Source organism: Pipra filicauda, unplaced genomic scaffold, assembly GCF_003945595.2.
Source record: "Pipra filicauda isolate LSUMZ 115617 unplaced genomic scaffold, ASM394559v2 scaffold141_size4267151_pilon, whole genome shotgun sequence".
In the NCBI taxonomy this organism is placed as follows: Eukaryota; Metazoa; Chordata; class Aves; order Passeriformes; family Pipridae; genus Pipra; species Pipra filicauda.
Window position 1 is genome coordinate 2889767 of NW_024103896.1, and position 18817 is coordinate 2908583.

At 39.6% G+C, this 18817-nt stretch overlaps 1 protein-coding gene and 1 long non-coding RNA gene across 13 annotated transcripts in view; both read right to left on the bottom strand.

Annotated features, from left to right (window-relative positions):
- Positions 1-18817, bottom strand: part of DLG2 (discs large MAGUK scaffold protein 2) — a 995087-nt gene that overhangs the window by 676244 nt on the left and 300026 nt on the right. The window lies entirely within an intron of this gene.
- LOC120322681 lies at positions 3158-11811 on the bottom strand. The gene is made up of 3 exons (XR_005562516.1): positions 11533-11811; positions 3461-3579; positions 3158-3355 (listed from the first exon to the last, which is right to left on the bottom strand). It is a non-coding gene; the product is annotated as an uncharacterized LOC120322681 (long non-coding RNA).

The following is an 18817-nucleotide window of genomic DNA, read 5'->3' on the forward strand; positions in this document are numbered from 1 at the left end:
TCTAGAATCCTTTGTATGTGTGCATATATGTATATATACGTTAATATTTGTAAGGTCAAATGATAGTAAAATAATTTTAATAATAGTTTATATATGTACATATTTACATTTTTAGCCAGATGAAAAATCTTTAAAAGGAAAAAAAAAATCAGTGAGTTGACACAAACATTTCTCTTAGTGAGTTTCTTGTCTTTCTGTAAGATCACCATGTGTCACCCTCAGTGGGGGGGGTAGAGGTGTGTGCCAATAAACAGCCTCTGTAAAAGGAGCACCCAAAACCTCAGCCGGTGTTTACCTGATCATGTGAAGGAGGAAGAAAAGGAATTACAGAGCCTTTTGAAATAAGAGTCATATAGAAAAGAAGACTAAAAGAAGCATGAAAATCCATAACAGTGGTGAGACACTTAGCCATGGGTACAGGGCATCAGACAAAACAGATTTGACACTGACAGATGTCCCATCAACATCCTAACCTCCATATGTGCCCCGCAGAATATCCTCCTTGCTGGACACCCTGAAGAGCCTGCACCCAACTGTGGCCTTGCAGTGCAGTGCAGGTGCCCTCACTGGGATGTGTGAGTACTCAGTGTGTCTGTGGTTTTCTCATTGACTGGTAGATTAGCAGATTTCCAGGGAAGCACGGCTTACCATGAAGCTCGAGCACCTGTGCCTTAACAGTGTGCAAGGACAGGACCCACTGCCTAGGAAGACAGTGTGAGTGTATGTCTGTGACTGTGAGCAACTCTGTGTGTGTGTGTGTGTGTGTCTGTGTGTATGTTTAGGACTTTATAGAAATAGTTGTGGAAAGATGTGTAGAAATTTCTAGGTGTATAGAAATTTCTAGGTGTATTGTAAAGTTTCCTAAGTCTCCAATATTGTAGCTTATCCATACATTGCTGAGAAAGATCCTGAACATGTAATTTATTGCTTGCCAGTTCATTAAAAAACAAATTTGCTGATGACACCAAACTGGGAGGGAGTGTCGACCTGCTGGAAGGCAGGAGGGCTCTGCAGAGGGATCTGGATAGACTTGAGAGATGGGTTGATTCCAATGGGATGAAGTTCAATAAAGCCAAGTGCCGGGTCCTGCACTTTGGCCACAACAACCCCCTGCAGCGCTACAGGCTGGGCACAGAGTGGCTGGAAAGCAGCCAGGCAGAAAGGGACCTGGGGGGACTAATTGACAGGAAGCTCAACATGAGCCAACAGTGTGCCCAGGTGGCCAAGAAGGCCAATGGGATCTTGTCCTGTATCAAAAATAGCGTGGCCAGCAGGAGCAGGGAAGTGATCCTTCCCCTGTACTCTGCGTTGGTGAGGCCACACCTTGCGTATTGTGTTCAGTTCTGGGCCCCTCAGTTCAGAAAGGATATTGAGGTGCTGGAGCGGGTCCAGAGAAGAGCAACAAGGCTGGTGAAGGGACTGGAGCATAAGTCCTATGGGGAGAGGCTGAGGGAGCTGGGGTTGTTTAGCCTGGAGAAGAGGAGGCTCAGAGGTGACCTCATCACCGTCTATAACTACCTGAAGGGGAGTTCTAGCCAGGTGGGGGTTGGTCTCTTCTCTCAGGCACTCAGCAATAGGACAAGGGGGCACGGGCTTAAGCTCCGCCAGGGGAAATTTAAGTTGGATATCAGGAGAAAATTCTTTACAGAGAGAGTAATCAGGCATTGGAATGGGCTGACATGAGAGGTGGTGGATTCACCCTCACTGAAGATTTTTAAACGCAGCTTGGACGTGGCACTGAGTGCCATGATCTAGTAAATGGACTGGATTTGGACCAAGGGTTGGACTCGATGATCTCGGAGGTCTTTTCCAACCCAATCGATTCTATGATTCTATGATTCTATGATTAATAGATCAATACACCACTGCAATCCTGATTTGATTTATTATAGGTAAATTGAGCAGTTATCCCCTGTGATAGCATTCACCTAGGCAAGATTGTATTCTTCAGGCACCTACCAAGCCTACTCCTTGGTTTTCTCTGGTGGTGTTTCCTTCACCAGAAAACAAAATTTAAAATCCCACATCACTTCTTTCTCCTTCTTTGTCTGCTGAATCAACTATTTATGAACTTCTCAGTTTTGAAGGATCCCTAGAGACCAAACAAACCCAAACAATGGCCCCCTGTGGACTCTAGATTGCTCTGGAGGGGTGGGTGAGAAGCATCTCAACTCATTCTTTTCCCAGTTGTATCTGGATAACACCTTGTTGGATAACACAATATATTTATACTGTAAGCACCAAAAACCAAAATAACCAGGGCAGCATATGGTACTCATAAATTATTACAGGAAAGTCCTATATCTGTCACATGCACTCAGTGAGCAAGTTCCAGGGAAAGGCAACTGTCTCCTGAGTTACTGGGTTCTCACAGAGAAGCTGTTTTGACTCAATTGAGAACAAAGATTGAAATCTTCTCTTTCAAAATTGCAAAATTGCATACATCCCAGACCCTTTTAGCATGTGTCACTACTCACTTCCTTTCTGCTCCTTATCCATTCATATCCTCTCAGGCTGACAGCCTTTAAACCATGTATATGGTGAAGACCTTTGGTCCAAAGCCTAGTCCCAAGTAAAATTCTTGAGACATTTATTGTGTGGATTTAAAGAATTCCATACCAGCTGCTTTGATCTTCCAATCTGTTTGTAGTGCTTTGAATTGCTAACAGAGACCCAGGACTGACTCAATTTTGCAGTGATGCCCCCAAGCTCTCTAATAATCTAATGCTGCATAGTAATTTCTGACACCTGTAACATTATATGGCTTTAGTAACATATGATGCTTTTGTTAAAACTAGCTCCTGGAAATGCCTCATTTTTTGAGGCATTTAGGCTTTCAGCCAACAAAGGACACATTTTATAGCCCTTCTAATTAAAGGGAAAAGCTTGAAAATGTGACATGAAAGTATCTCACCAATTCTTAACTAGCATGCAAATGGAAAAATCTAAAAGTCTGATGTTTCAAAAAGCTCTGGTTTTGATTCTAAGGGTAAATGTATGACTTTGATTGCTTGTGAGCAGGACTACAAACTAAGTACAGTGGAAGCGATAATACATAAGAACTCCTACTGGGCAAAGCAAACACATTTAATTATAGAAAACATTTTTTATTTTTTGCTGGTTTTTTTCACATACCTTTTAATAACCACAGGTGAAAAAAAGCAGTAGGTACATCTTAGTATCTACATCGAATTTTTCAAGCTGATTTCGTTATTTTATAACGAACTTCTCAAAAAAAAAACAAAAAACAGAGTGACAAGTGGTAGGTCTTGCTCTGGCACTGGCTGAATGAAGAAAGAAACCCACTGATGTCCTGAAGGACCAAAGTCACTGCCAAGGGCTCCTGGTGCATTGTCTGATAGGCACAAAGACACACTGTTGTAAATCCTCACAAATGAAAAAACAAAATGTTGTGCTTCTGAGGGAGAGCAGAACACTGATGTGTAAAGACCAGGCTTACATGCAGCACAAGAACAGCCTCTGCAGAACCCCTTGTCGTGGCCTCCATTCCCTGTAGCTGGTGTTTCCCTGGGTCCAGCCTGAGGAATTTCTTCACAAGGTTGTGTGGATTGCACAGACCTACAGCAGCATAAAGAAGGGCAACTTGAGATCCCCCAACTCCTGGGGATCCAGGAGCTCCTTTACTACCCTTCCCATACTGAGATGTGATGGGGTTACCCTGTGTTACGCCTGAGCAGTAGCTGCCTCAGACCTGGACATTAGCACCAAGAAGAAAGCAGACTCCCTGCAATGTTTCTGCCATGTCTACTGCACATCCACACAAGGACCAAGGGCAATCTGGCTCTGTTTGCTACTTTACAGCATTTCTATTATTCCTTTATCCTATCAGCATCTTCTTAAGTCCATGCCTATTAGTTTTTTGGCTTAATCGTCTCTTCAGCATTGTTTAATCATCTTGAAGGCTTGATCTCCAGAATAAACAGCTTGCAATAGAAAAATGTCTATCAAGGCTTTATATTCATATATTCATATCCTTCTTGCCACATTTTATTAATGTGTTTATTTTAATAGATAAGATCCAGCTTATGAAACCAAATTATAACATACATTACTATGTTCAAAATTCAAATATTGACGTGTCCTGATCTGATCATGCAGAGAGTTCATTCAATATCCTTGGTTAAATGCTTTCTCTCATTTAAAGAAACAACTGGATTTGAGAAATACTGAAAACTCAGAAAAATTTGAAGGTCAGTGAACTGTAATAAATATTAGTTTACAGTCAATCTGGCATTTATTCTCTGACTTCTGCCTACAATCTTTTGTCTCAAAGAGGTAAAATTATTAATAGCAAATTACTTTTTTTTACATTTTAGTTCCACTGGTAAATTAGTATTTAGCATTATCTTGGACTGCATTTTTTAGAAGTGTTGCAATGTAATATCAGAATGTAGCTGTAGTCTGAAACAGAGTATGGCTTTGAAGGATTCTGATTTTCCCATCTCTTAGTAATTTTTATCCTAGACTTTCATAGTTTAAAGCCAAAGGAAAGAGTACTGTTGTCCTCCTACTGTCTGTTTTGAAGGAAATAGAATTCACAGTGAATTCCTTGAACTTAAAGCTAGAGAATCACTTTAACTCAGCAACAAAATGTTATGACTACCAAATGGTTAATTATGAAGAAAACTATGAAGAATCTGGTAGACTTTTACTGACTGTGCAGCAATAACAACAAATCCAAGCTGTCACTGGGTTCACACCTATATACAATAACCATTTTGGTCTCACTACCATAATGTGTGAATATATTGATCCTCATGATGCTATGTGAGGTTGGGAGATATTGATGTTTCTGCTTCACAGGTTGGGAAGACAAGTACCAAGAAGCTAAGTAATTTGTCCTAAACCTATGCACTAGATAGTCCATTGTCTTCTCTGTCCTATAGAACTGGATAAAATAATGAAGTACTAAAGGAACATGAACACGATGATGGTGATTGTTGTTATAAACTATAGTCATGGCTACCTCTCTGTTGATGTGTGGTTTTTTATGACAACATGATGATACAGAGAAGGAACCATAGTATGTATTTTTTTTGTGAACAGCATGGTTAACATCTGACAAACACAACTGTCAAGAGATCTTGAGTTATTTTTTCTTACAGTATTTCTGATGAAAAGCAAACAGCTTAGTGTAATTTTGCTTATTCACTCTTCTGCTCTATGTAGAATTATAGACTATTTCAAGTTGGAAGGCACCCATAATGGTCAAGTCCTGTCCCTTGCAGGTCTACCTAAAAGTAAGCCATAGGACTAAGCTCATCATCCAGTTATTCTTTGACAGGCATGGTGCCTACTTCTCTGGGGAGCCTGTTCCAGTGATTGACCCTCTACTCAGTGAAGAAACTTTTCCCAATATTCAGTCTGAATTTCCCCTCATGCAGATTCATTCCTTTTCCTCATATCCTATTGCTGATCCTATTGAGAAAGATCAGCACCACCTCCCCCCCATGAGAAAATTGTAGACTACAATGAAGTCGCCCCTTAGCCTTCTCCAAGCTGAACAAGCCATGACCTCAACCACCTCTCACATGTCTTGCCCTCACAACCCTTCACCATCTTGGACACTCTCCTCTGGACACACTCTAATAGCTTTATAACTTTCTTGTATTGTGGCACCCAAAACTGCATGCAGGACTTAAAGGTGAGGCTGCATCAGCATCAGCACAGAGTAGAGTGGGACAATCACCTCCCTTGACAATTCTTTGCCTGATGCACCTTAGGTCACAGTTTGTCCTTTTGGCTGCCAGGGCACACTGGATTCCTATTCAATTTGCCATCAGCCCAAACCCTCAGATGTCTTTCTGCAAGGCTGTTCTTCATTTTGTATGGTCGGGGATTGCCCAGTCCTCTGGTATATCCAAATCTTTCTGTAGGGCCTCTCTACCTTCAAAGTAGCCCAAAGCTTCTCCTAATTTTGTGTCGTTGGCAAACTTAATGTACTTTCAATTCCTGCATCCAGATAATTTATAGAACCATTAAAGAGCACTGGCCTTAAAAATTTGAGCCCTTGGGAACCGCACTGGTGATTGGTCTCCAGCCTGATGTAATGCCATTTACCATAACTATTTGAGCCCAACCCATCAGCCAATTACTGAATCATATGGATCCCTGCTTTTCTTAGTCTGACGTGGTTTTTTCTATTCTTTATTGCTAAGCAGATATTTAGAATGCATCCCCTTGCTTTTCATGAATCTCTGAAAATTAAATCACTTTTGAGAAACTTGGATGAACATAGATGGTTTTCATTGCAAATAGACTTTTTGTCAAGTGCATGTTTTTCCTAATGTATTTGTGTCCACAAATGCTCCCATCTGCTGAAAAAATTACTTTTGCTCCTTTATCACTCCACTGATCTTCCACCCTTCCAGGACTACTTGGCACTTAATCCTCCAGGACCTGCCCATGGGAATTAACAACATTCAACCTGTTCCAGAGTTATCCTGATGTGTCCCATGTGTCACACAAAAGATGCAAAGCCACATAAACCCTCATCAGCAGAACTCTTGCTAGAAGAAGAATAGAGTAGATAACAGTACAGCAATAGATCACAGTGAGAGATCACTGCAATGTAAACATGTTCTGAGAAGTGACCTCAGCCACCTGAAGAACACAATGACAGTCAATGTACGTGCTACTCTCAAAAAGGCAAAGTGCAGTTGTAAATTCCCAGTAGATTTCTAAAAGATTTTTAAATTATTCTATTTCAGTGTTTTGGCAACATGTTCCTTCTTTCTTAATAATAGCTCGGTAAAGTATAATCTAGCAAGGCTAGCAAGAAAATTATTTGGGATTTGCTGTTTTTTCTACACTTATTCATTCATCTATTTATTTTTTTTTAATAAGTTAGTAATTCTTCTAGGGTTTTTCTGGTACTTCACAGATCAGATTGCTGTGTCAACAATGCTACTTGATCCGTATACTGCTTTCAACATTAATATTATACTTTAAAATGGGAATCAGATTTCTGATTGAGTTTTCACTATAAAAATACAAATTAAAAAAAAGGCTATTTGAAAGGAAAACAAGATTTTAGGGACTAATAAAAAAATGTCTCCTGTAAGTCACTGGATGATTGATAAAAATGAGGGAGGAGGAGAAATGGTGTATAAGTCAATTATAGACTGACTGTGAACCTCCAACATGAAGTCTTGTGAGAAGGTAATCATAGTCCTATAAAACACTCAGCAAGACAGTTCTAGAGAATAGAGCAATACTAATGCTGCTGGCAAGACCTCATAAAAGAGACTGACTACAATGGTTTTAATCTTTCTTCAAACAAGAGTTTCAAATTGGAAAGTTGCAGTGAAAGTAAAACTTGGGAGAAAAAGGCACAGAATATTATCTGACTATGAATCATTCAGTTTGAAAATTAGATTTCTAACTGTAATAGCAGAATGAACCCTTCACCTCACTGGATGACTGGGAGCAAGAAATTAAACATAACAGGATGGAGTCATCTAAATAATGATATGAATGCTGTGTTTATGTCTGTAGTGATAAATTAAAGTGAGGCAGGCACCGATCCTGAAAACTAAGTGGCACAAAGTGACTACTGTTCACACTTGGGTTTAATCCCTTACTGATCAGCTTCATGTTGGGAAAAAAAATATTTGTAATGGTGCAAACAGAGGTGGGGAGAAAACTAACAGTTACCTTTTGGAGATGTAGATGTATTTTACTAGAGTCCATCATTTAGTGTTCCTCCTTGACCTCTTTCCTTGCTTTAAGTACACCTCTCTAACCACAATATCCTCTACCTCACAATGGATATCCTTCTTCTTTTTTCATCTTCTAAACTTGCATTTGCAACACTGAAGCTTTACACAGCATTACACCCTTTGGAAAGACACTGAGCATAGCGACTGTGTTTCTGATGATGACAGATCTGTTCTGGTTGATACTTCAAACCATGAATGGTTTGAAGATGGGAAAGTGTGGGCAGTATGTGATGTGGAGAGTACAAGCTGACCAGACAGAAAGGATGGAGCGAAACTGCACACAGAATCATCAGCTCTGCTCTTGAGCCTGACCTGCCCCTGCTTGCACAAAGATAAAGCTATTTTTGAAAGCTCAATTCCTTGGAAAATTCCTGCTTGTCTTTAAAAGGAGAATGCTGTAGGGAAGCAATGGAAAAAGATGAAAAGAATGCACCAGCTTGAATTGCTATGCTGTACTGAGGCTTAAAGGGGCTCTTAAAATTGTCATCCTCTTCTATTACTTTTCAAAATATCACTTCAAAACAATGACTGTAAAAGAATTTTGTTTGAGGATTAGGGCCTCCTAGTGCTGCAAGACACGTTTAGAAACACAGACTGTGTCTGCATGGGCATATGGCTAAAGCAAACTGGAAAGGTTTCTCCTTGTAGTGCAGTAAGTTACACTCGATATATAACACAAATTATGTTTGTCACTTGAAAGGGAAAAAGAGAGTAATAGTTACAGTTCTGTCTTTGTCATTCAAAAGTATTGACAGCCTTAATGCTTTGTATTATGTTTAAGCAGTCATGCTGAAATTAAATGCCAAAATAAGCCATGTACTTGCCAGTCGATGTGGAGTTCTGAAACGTGCTAGCTGTTTTGTGGGAGGAGAGAGGATTTCGTCCTCGGGGAAAGGAGATTTTCTGTGCTGCAGAAGTGGCTCTGTAGCACATCCCTCTCTGCCTAAACAATGTGACTCATCTGCTCTCAGTCTGGAGCTCTGCAAATTATGGTATTGTAAAAACATGCAAAGTTCACACTAAGTTCACAAAGCTACAAAAATAAGCTGTTGCCCGAGCAATGGATGATCCAGCAAGCAGAGTTCTGTGCTGGAATTCAGCAGTCCTAAATCCTGCTCTTGAATATGCTACTGATTTTTGAGTGCCTTAGAAAAACTGCATTCTCTCTTAAATCTCTTTTTAAATCTTTCCCTGCCCTTGTCTTGTTAAACTCTCCATGAGCAATGTCTCAAAGGTGAAGTCTGTGCTAGCCATCAATACTGACAATCATTTTTCAAAACTCATAATCTCTTTAAGTACTATCTTCTCTTTGGCCATAACAGATCCTAACTTCGCCTGTTCAGATCCATTCTAAATACTGTCATAAGATCCTTTCTCCAGCTCATCAATTGGACGGTATCATCCTTCTCTCCACACTCCCAGCATGAGCTTTCACTTCCTTGCTGCATCTAATAGAGGCTTGTCTACACTGTCAGCACTCTCCTCAGCCATTATCTCTAATTCAGCAACACAGGGAAGTTCTCCTTCTGAATGGCCAGTGCTAAACATCCAGATAATCCTTTTGTGCCTTTTCTCATGCTGTATCTAATGCTAGGGGGAAAGTTTCCTTGACATTTGAAAACCAACTCCTTTTTTTCTCTCAAAAAAATTTTCTTCCCTCACTATATATTAAGAAAAATAATTAAAAAATCCCAGTTTTGCCTCCTTGCATGCTGGTTCTACTGCCTAGGAAGCATCAGCTTCTTATTTCTTTTTCTTCCTCATCTACGCACTTGTGTCTCTTTGTTTTCCCAGGCTTTTCACCTCTATTGTAAGGTCTTTGACACTGAGACAGCCTTCTGATCTGTGCTTGTACTGTGGGCTTCTGATGCCTCTGTCAGGCTCCCTGGGTGCTATGGCAATATGAGCAGAAAAACACTGAATGACAACTTTAAGCATCACAGGATAAGAACAAGGGGAGAGTGAGAGCCAAGAAATCTCCAGGTGTGTTTTCCTTTTTTTTCAGCCCATTCAAGTGTGGAAATGAATTAGCTAAAGAACAGAGCAACAGAAAGTCATGACATTTTAGAGCAAGAGCCTGAACCTTTCTCTGTACTCTGACACCTTCTCATGGCCAGTTTCTGAGAAAGTCCAACATTTTCCGGTTCTTCCAGATGTGCTTGAACAGCTGGCTCAGTGCAGTAGGGAATTAGGCACATATTGTGACATATTATCAATCACTTCACTATGCTGAAGGTTTTTAAGCACATTACACTTTATTTCAGGATGTCTAATCCAAAGCTTGATATTTACAAAGTACCAAGAACTGCTGCCAAATAAACAGAAAACATGTGTAAATCATACTTAGTGGAAACAAAAAGAATGATCATGTAGTGAAGGCACTGGCCTGGCTTCAGTAATTAATCCAAATAATCCTTGGGCATTGGGTTCCAAAGTATTTTCCTTTGACACAGACCTTCTGTGACTGCAAGCAAACTACTCATTATTTGGCTCTGAGAAAGTCAAAAAAGTTCTTACAGATTTTCATGGAGCTTGACTAGATGTTCTAGTTGTCACTGTCTGCTCTGTGTGCTGTGACTTACACCATTTTTATAGGGACAGTCACTTTTGCATATCTGCTCAGCTCAACAACTAGCCATACAGAGAAGTGCATATTGCTGAAGTAACAATGGTCTTCTAGCATTTAGTAGGAAATATCCAGTGGGAAACATAGAAATGAATTCTGAATGAAGATTTTAGTCTAGTTTTGAGTGACTTCTGTCTGGCAGTATCCTATACTGATACACTTCTATTGCTGATGGTGTATCTATACCCTTTGGTAAGGTTTTCCGTCCCACAAAAGCTTCTAGGACTAAGCTCTGATTTTTCGACACACCAAGGATTTTCAAAAAACGTATTAGAAAAGACTCATAGTGGACAAAGTACTTGGATTACTACTAATGCAACAGTGTCTCTGGAAGTTTTGCAAATTACTATGTGTTTAAATGTGTGAGCATGCAACTGACTCCCTCTAACCCCTTTGCTAAGCTTCAAGAGGCTCAAAAGAACTGTGTTATAAAACTTCTGCTAGATACTTCCTGGTGACACCAATACTCTTGAATCAAAATTAAATTATGCACTTACTGGAAGTTAATATCCCTGAAATTAATTTCAAAAATCAATTTAGTATACATAGTATTTCAAACAGCCATAGTAGTGTCATTGCTAAAAAAGACCCCACCCACATATCTATGACTGCAATGTTTTTTCAGCTTCTGGTTAATAAAGTCTTGATTAGGAGGATTCAGAAAGTATATCTAGAATGGTAAATTCAAAAGAGGTATAATCAGTTTGTATAAGCTCATATTCCTTTGCAATTTTCTGATAAATTGGCAACATGGAAACCTGTAACATACTTCTGGTCTTTTTCCAAAATAAAACTAAGACCTTCTATAGACAGAGAATGCCTGTTATCTGTAGTGTAGTATTTATAATAACCATCTTCATTTTTTACAATAATTAAATTTCTTAAATCTGTCATTTTCCCCAGGGTTACTGTACAGCCCTCTTAAAGTAGAGCTCTCTGCCTTTGATCAGTAAGAGAAAAGGAGTGACAGAGTTACTGCCAGGGAACACTAACTGCTTACATGTCATTTCAAAGATTTATTCTTTCCAAATATTGTTTAAAACTATTTTTAAAGTGGAGTCAGAAACACCACAAAGTCCTAGACATTGTTGCTATTATAAAACCAACAGCACAAGAAGGCGTCTTTCACTATCATTAGTAAATGAAAAATCAACACCTATGTACCTTTGCATCTTTGAAAATCTCTCCAAATGTCTCTACTTGCATTTGACTGTGCAACAAGTTCTGGGGCAGGGTGGAAGAGATGAGTTTCTCAAAACATTTTTGTGCCAAATCTGGAAGAGGCAGCAATAGTCAACCTCTAGTTGGAGAAACTAGTAACATAGAGTCCTCAGAAAGGGTAAGGACTGAGGCCTCAGCTGGACACAGGATTTGATCAAATAATTGAAATCCTCTGTATGAGTCTCCAATTCCCATCCTCTAATGTTTTCCCATGACACAGAGGATGTGTGTGTGCAGTAGCACCCAGAAATTCAGCCTTGGATAAGCATAAGTTAGGAGTGCTTATTGTGATCCTCACTACTGGTATGTCATAATATAGTAGAGGAGGAACAAGAGAAGAGGACCTTGCTCTAACATACAGTACTTCTCTCATGCCTCATAACAGACCTGCTTCAACCAGGCACCTACTCATGAGGCAACGTCCATGGGTGGAGGTAGAGCTACTTCTACTGTCTTTCTGTCCCCAGTACCCTTTGTAAGGAAAAGATACCTCTGAGCCTTGTAAATGCCCTCAGCAGCACACAGAACGTGGCCATAAGCTCTACAGCCCATGTTATATGGAAATGGAACATTGGCTATGCTCTACCCATGAAAAATGTGTATGCTAATGTTCTTCCAAGGATGCACTGTTGCTCTGTGCCACATATCCCTTACATAAGTATTATACAAGAATGCTAAATTTGCTTTGTATTTACGGGAAGGAAGATAAATTGTTCACAGAGTAAAAATGTGTAACTGTCTCATTTCTTTTTACTTTCTATGGCATTACAAACCTAGCTTTTCAAGATGAATAAACATTGTGATTGAAAAGTAGTTGGACTATATGAAAAGAGTTTCAATACTTCTCTTCAGCACTTTTTCACTACTTAAGCAAAACAGCTTTTTTAAAACATATTCATCTTTAGTGATCCTTACAGGAGATGAGATAAACTTTGAAAGACCATAAAAAAAAATTGATGGATTTATACTAAAATATAGAGTTAAAGTTATGCTCAAACTAGTAATGGTTTAAAAAGAACTGCCAATTTCAAGCTGTGACTAAATTGGAAAATTTCACTTTTTTTCCCCTCACTTAGACATGATCGTTACATTCAGACACATGAGTGAAGAGTACCCTTCGGCTGTTCAGTCTATCCGCTGGCAAACTGCCCATTTACAAACATAATTACACTTTCCTGTACTGCTATTCCTCACATTAAATGAAGTTTTAAAGCTTCTCCTTCAAAAGACTACTAATTCCCCTCTCTTCTCAAATCCTCACCACTGCTCCCTCATGCTACGTGCTCTTACATAGTCTCTTCCTATACACACAGCCTGTTTTGCCTCCTTCTGTCTCTCTATACCGTGGCACATTTCATTCATGCTTATCTTAGCTCTCTTGCTATGTGACTTTCCCACAGCCCCTCCTAAACCCGCTTCTCAAAAATATTTCTAGTAAATATAGTCTGAGGAAAAAGTACTGTTATGTCAAAGTCTGTCTGACTTGCAGAAGACATGGTTGTCTATTCATGGAATCAAAGAATCATAGAGTCATAGAATCATAGAATGGTTTAGTTTAGAAGAGACCTTAAAGGTCCTCTAGTTCCAACCTCCCCGCCAAGGGCAGGGATGTCAGTCACTTGATCACATTACTCAGGGCTCCATCCAACCTGGCCTTGGACACTGCCACGGATGGCAAATACTCCTGTTTCCCATCTTGTGAATCTTTTATCTGGGTTCTATCATAAAATCTTTCATACCAAGACCCGGGTGAAATGGTGAATGTCACGAGCAGAGCCATTCCAGACTTTATGTGATAACCTGCTAGAAAGACATTCTTCCTATCTCTACATATTCTACTAAGAGAGTGCCTGTGCTCTGCTCAGCACTGTGACTGTGCCAAGTCCTCTATAAATCCTCAGCACTCATTCATATAGCTGTCCAAACAGCTTTGGGGGAAGAAGAGCTCTGTTTTTTCCTTCAGATAAAATATCACAAAAACTCACTGACCAAACTGAATATTAAGTGGACAAGTCAAAAAAAAAAATAATCTTTAAATTCTTATTAAGAAATTGTGGGCACAAAAGGATAATGGAGAAAACCGTCGCAGGGCTCTAATATTGGGAATTTTTTCACACCACTAAACCTAGGGGGAATTTTTTTCTAAAGAAAAGAAGAATTCTGTTTCCATAGTAACTCAGTGCTAGAGCCCCCTTACAGTTCAAATTTAGCAGAATTACATGTGCAGCAGCATACTACTGTGCACTTGAGGCTACAACAAAACCACTAACCTCACTGCATTTGGGATGTCAGGTTGAATTTAGACTGGGACTGACAATATGTTGAGCAAGTCCAAGTATAACCCTAAAAAGTTACATTATGCCTTAAAGACAAGGGAGAAATTATAGGTGATAATAGGGCATAAACTAGCATCCTGATGATGACTTGAAATATCAAAAAAAAAAGCCAAGAAATGGGTTAGCATTTAAAAATGAATTATTTTTACCCAACTACTGACTTTAATGTACTTAGTCCTATGAAACAAGGCACCTCACTGACAGTTCTTTCCCCTGTACTGTATGGATTAACAATACACAGAAGTTGTTCTGCCTTTATTCTGAAGAGAGATCACGTAATCTGTCCACAGTGAGATGTTTTACTTCAGCTTTCTGAGCAATTGCAAGTGATACATGAGGACAACAGATTTGTGTCTGTAGAGGAATCTCTGCACCTTACCTGGCAGTGCCTTGCCTGTGTTTTTGAAACAGTTAAAAACCAAACAGCCCAACAAATAACCTGTTAACCAATGCATTTAATGCCCTTAAAAACAAATGGATAAGGGTGTGGTAGCTCTGTAATGTATCCGTTCTGTAATCAGTAGATAGGTGCTCATCAGAGGCAAAGTGAAGTTCGGTGGCAAGAAAATGAAGGTAAGAACAAAGGTACCTTAACAGGGATGAGGCTCATTAGAAAGGTAGAAAGTGCTGGTGTAGAGTTTTAACACCAAGTGCTCAAAGCACTGATCAAACTTCATAATGACTATTTGAGCCATAAGCTCAACATGTTTGACTGGCACAGTAAGTACAATCTGCTCTCAGCAGTACTCAACAGTGCTTTAACCATATTACATACAGACTATGGCCAACTCTGTAGTGTTATGGCAATGAAGCACTAAAAAAAAGTGCTGCCAATTTTCCCACTGTGTCAGATATTTAAGAAATCATCAGCAAATTGAGAGATCTAAGTGTGATGTGTGTCAAATAACTATTTCATCCAGATGGAAGAAGTATTTTAAAAGACAACTTTCTTGGGTTGTTAGTTTTTTTACATCATCTATCCAATCTCAGGATAAAATCTGCACACTTTCTGCTTTGTCTCATCACAGTATCATTTTGCTACACACTTTGTTCTATGCTATCATGCATTGAATCTGCTCCAAAGCTGATGAGGGAGAAAATTACCATCATAACCTTGAACAACAGCAAAAAGTTACACTAGCTATTAGTAAGAGGCTAACTTCTGACTCTATATAGGTAGAAGGTAATTATATACAATAAGGCAATGTATTAATACAGACTGCAGCTAATTCAAAATTACAGAAAGAGAAAAATGTCTTGGGGGGGGTGCAAGTATGCCAACAAAGCAAGACCACCTACTGAGACTATCAAGCTTTGTCTTTGCTTCAATATCAACATTTTAACTGCTTTTTGCAGGAAAAAAAAGAAAAATAAACACAATTAATCTGATAATCTTTCAAGTGATTACTACAAAACCTGGAAAGACAACTAAAAAACAAATTAAAACTCCTTTTAACACTTTCACCTTCATAATAAAGACAAATTAAGGTACTTAAGCATGAGCCTCTTGGGAAACTGCTGAGGCTGCAGAGAAAACTAATTGGTTGACTGCAATTTGCATATGAATATTAAATACTAATAAGATTAATGTTTTGTGAGGTTTAATCAGGAGTGACTATATAGCAACCATCTAGATGCTTTGTCCAGAAACAAGGTGTAATGTAAGATACTGCCTAGCCCAACCCATCCTAAGGTGGCCTTTCCGACTAATTCCCCTAACAGCTTGGAAGACAGCAACAGGGGATGCAGCACAGACCCTGCTTGCCAGTTGCCTGGATGTCTAGGAGCCTGTCCCACTCTTGGCACATTACTTACAGAGAGAGGTTCCAAACCTATTCATTCCCCTTCATGCAGACATTTTGCTTCTCCTTACAGAGAAGAATGAAAGAGCTGTGTCTTATTACTCACTTGAAGATCTTTATGGGTCAACAATACAGTCTCATGCTGAAAGTGTTTAGTGGATGACATATAATACGAATCTCGACCACTTAATTAGTCCAAAAGTAGCATTTCCACAGCAAACCCACACTGTTTTACTGGCCCATATATGTTCAAGATCACTTTTTGTGCTGGGAGTGAGGACACTTCTACCAGAAGCACATCAGTCATAGAAGGACTTAGTGCATCAGCAGCATCAGTAGACGAGGATGAACTGGAGAGTGCTTCTGTACTCTGGCCTAAAAGCTAACAGCAAGTGTGTGCTTTACTGCTAACTCAGGCTTAAAAATGCCTAAAAAAAAATTACATCTAAAGTTGGGGCTAATCCCTTAAAGGTAATCAATAGAAGGATTGAATCTCATAACACAGGCTAATGTGTTTTCTACTTCCCTCCTTCCCCTCCAGGGTGACCAGGCAGAGAATGCAGGGATTTTCCAGAAAACCTGCAGTGCTTCAGATCTTGTTTCCTCACAGAGGGTCATTCCCATGGAAGTGATGACTTCCAAGCCTCACACATTGAATCACACGCCACCAGGATGCTATGATGTGCCTCTCCAAGATAATCAGGATCTGTGTGGCAAAAGGAGGTTTTCAGCAGTAGCAGTGGTGGGTAGCTGAGAATGAGATGAACTGCCATTGCTCAGCAACTTGTATGAAAGCTTTTAACAGGGCACACCTTTCCTTTTCCATGGAGTTCTGACACCCGAACTGATGATACAGTAGCAAGTAAGTGACCCAATAAATCTGACAGCCATCTGCACAGATAATTTAAGAAAAACCTTGTATTATCACCAGACTGAAAACAGCAATGCAGAGTTTTCTTCATTTTTCTTTCAACTAGGAAAAATCTAAGGGGTTTGAAGTGTTAAAATTGTTGGAATTTTGTTTGAGAGGTGAAAATCTCTTCCTGGCAGTGCTCTTCTGCCTAAAAATTGGCATAAATTAATGTGTAACTTTAAAAGGTTGTGTTTTCTAATGTAAAAGAAAACAAAACCATAAAAATGAGTCAGTCATTTGAAGAACAAGGTCAGATGATACTTGTTAGAATCCATTTTCCTTTCCACCCAGTCTTGCTCCAGGGCATATGCTCCAGGGCATATATTGCTCCCTACAGCTCTCTGAGGAGGAGAAGAGGAGAGAGAGGTGCTGATTGCTTCTCCTTGGGATCCAGTGATAGGATTTGTGGGAATGGTTCAAGGCTGCACAAGGAGAGATTCAGACTAGACATAAGGAAGCATTTCTTTACTGATAACGAGGTCAAACAGTGCTTTCTAGAGAGGTGGTCAATGCCCCAAGCCTGACGTTGCTAAAAAGGCACTTGAACAACGCCCTTACTAACATGCATTTGAGTGATCAGCCGTGAATTTGTCAGATAGTTGAACCAGATAATCCTTGTAGATTTCTTCCAATATTCAATTATATTCTATTCTATGATATGCTATGCTATTCTTATTGGCCCTTTATGGTGGACATCCACCTTGGCCCTCTGGATACTCCCCAAAAGCCCCTTCTTCTCTAGAGGAGTACTTTATTCACTTTTTCAAACTCAACTGTTATTGGAGCACTTACAACAGAGATAATGTTCATAGAAGTCTTTCAGGAAAGAATTACTTAGAATTTGTTCTACCCTTCTCATCTACACTAAGTATTTCCTTCCTTTTTCTCTTTCACCATGGCCATGCTTTTAGAAATCAGAAGTTGCCATATGCAAATGCACAGCTGGGCACCTAGTTGCAAAGTGTATTGCAAAATCAAACTCCCAACTGCATGTAAAAAGTCCTGATAAATAGGTACCTTTCGGGTACATCATGGGCTACTGCTGGTGAGCAGCTGCATCCAGTGACAGTAGTATATTTCTATTTGGGAGTCTCTGGACAGAAGCAGATATGGATGCACTGAGCATCAAGTCTGCACAGTGACTGATGCTTCTAGGAAGGATCAGACCTATTGCTCTTGTGTAGACCATCTGTGTGTCTGTGAGCACATGCTGACAGAATGTGCCAAATGTGTGTTTCAAAAAATTGGCCTTTCTAGGGTTTTTATGAATGGCTCCATATATTTAACTGTCCAGATTTTTTTTTTAGATTGTAATTAATGAGTGCATATTGTGCATATTCCTCTGTAACACAGAACCAACTGTTAATACAGTCTCTGAAAAAGCATATTTCAACATATGAACCACACTTAACATTGTGCAGTTTTACTTTTTGCTCTGTGACACCTCTAAGAGGCCAGTGAAGTCAAGAGTGTAGTCTAAGGTTATACTGTGAGACTAGTTTACCCTCCAGCTTTTTAATAACATGAGGACAGTCTTATCCATGAGATATCATAGCTTCGGTAATAGAGAAAAATTTTCTTCGTAAATCAGCTTGAGACAGTACTAGTATTCCTCTGTAAAACTGAACACAGTAAAATAGCTCAACATGCCAGGAAGAAGCCTAGATTCAAAATATTCTCCATAGGTAATGAAAAAAGATCTAGGAGTCTGCAAAATTTGTTATCCAAACTTAATTTACTCTACAGTGCCCACTTTCTTGCAAACTTTGCTTCACAGTGGCCCTTCAAGGCCATGCAGTTTGTAAGGCCATTTATTCCTTGCATGTGTTGAAGGAAGATAGATAAGAAGGGCAAATAAAATTCAAGCAGTTCTTCAAAGAAAAGAAAATCACTCAATGGGACAGTTTTCAATGCAAAAATCATCAGAACCCCTGTCTCAAGAGCTCTGTTTGGATGCGGCAAAGTGCTCCTACAATATGCCTGACTCAAAGATGTTGGGGTTTTATACTTGCTTGAGACTAAATAACTAAGAGCTGTAGAGAGTCAGTGTGTAGAGAAATCACTGGTACCAAGGTATAGCTTTGTGAGGGGAGGGAAGATGTGACACTGGCAAGCATGGACAAGGACACCTTCCCTGTTGAGCCCTCCCTTTCTCTGTAGATCCCCTCCATATGAAT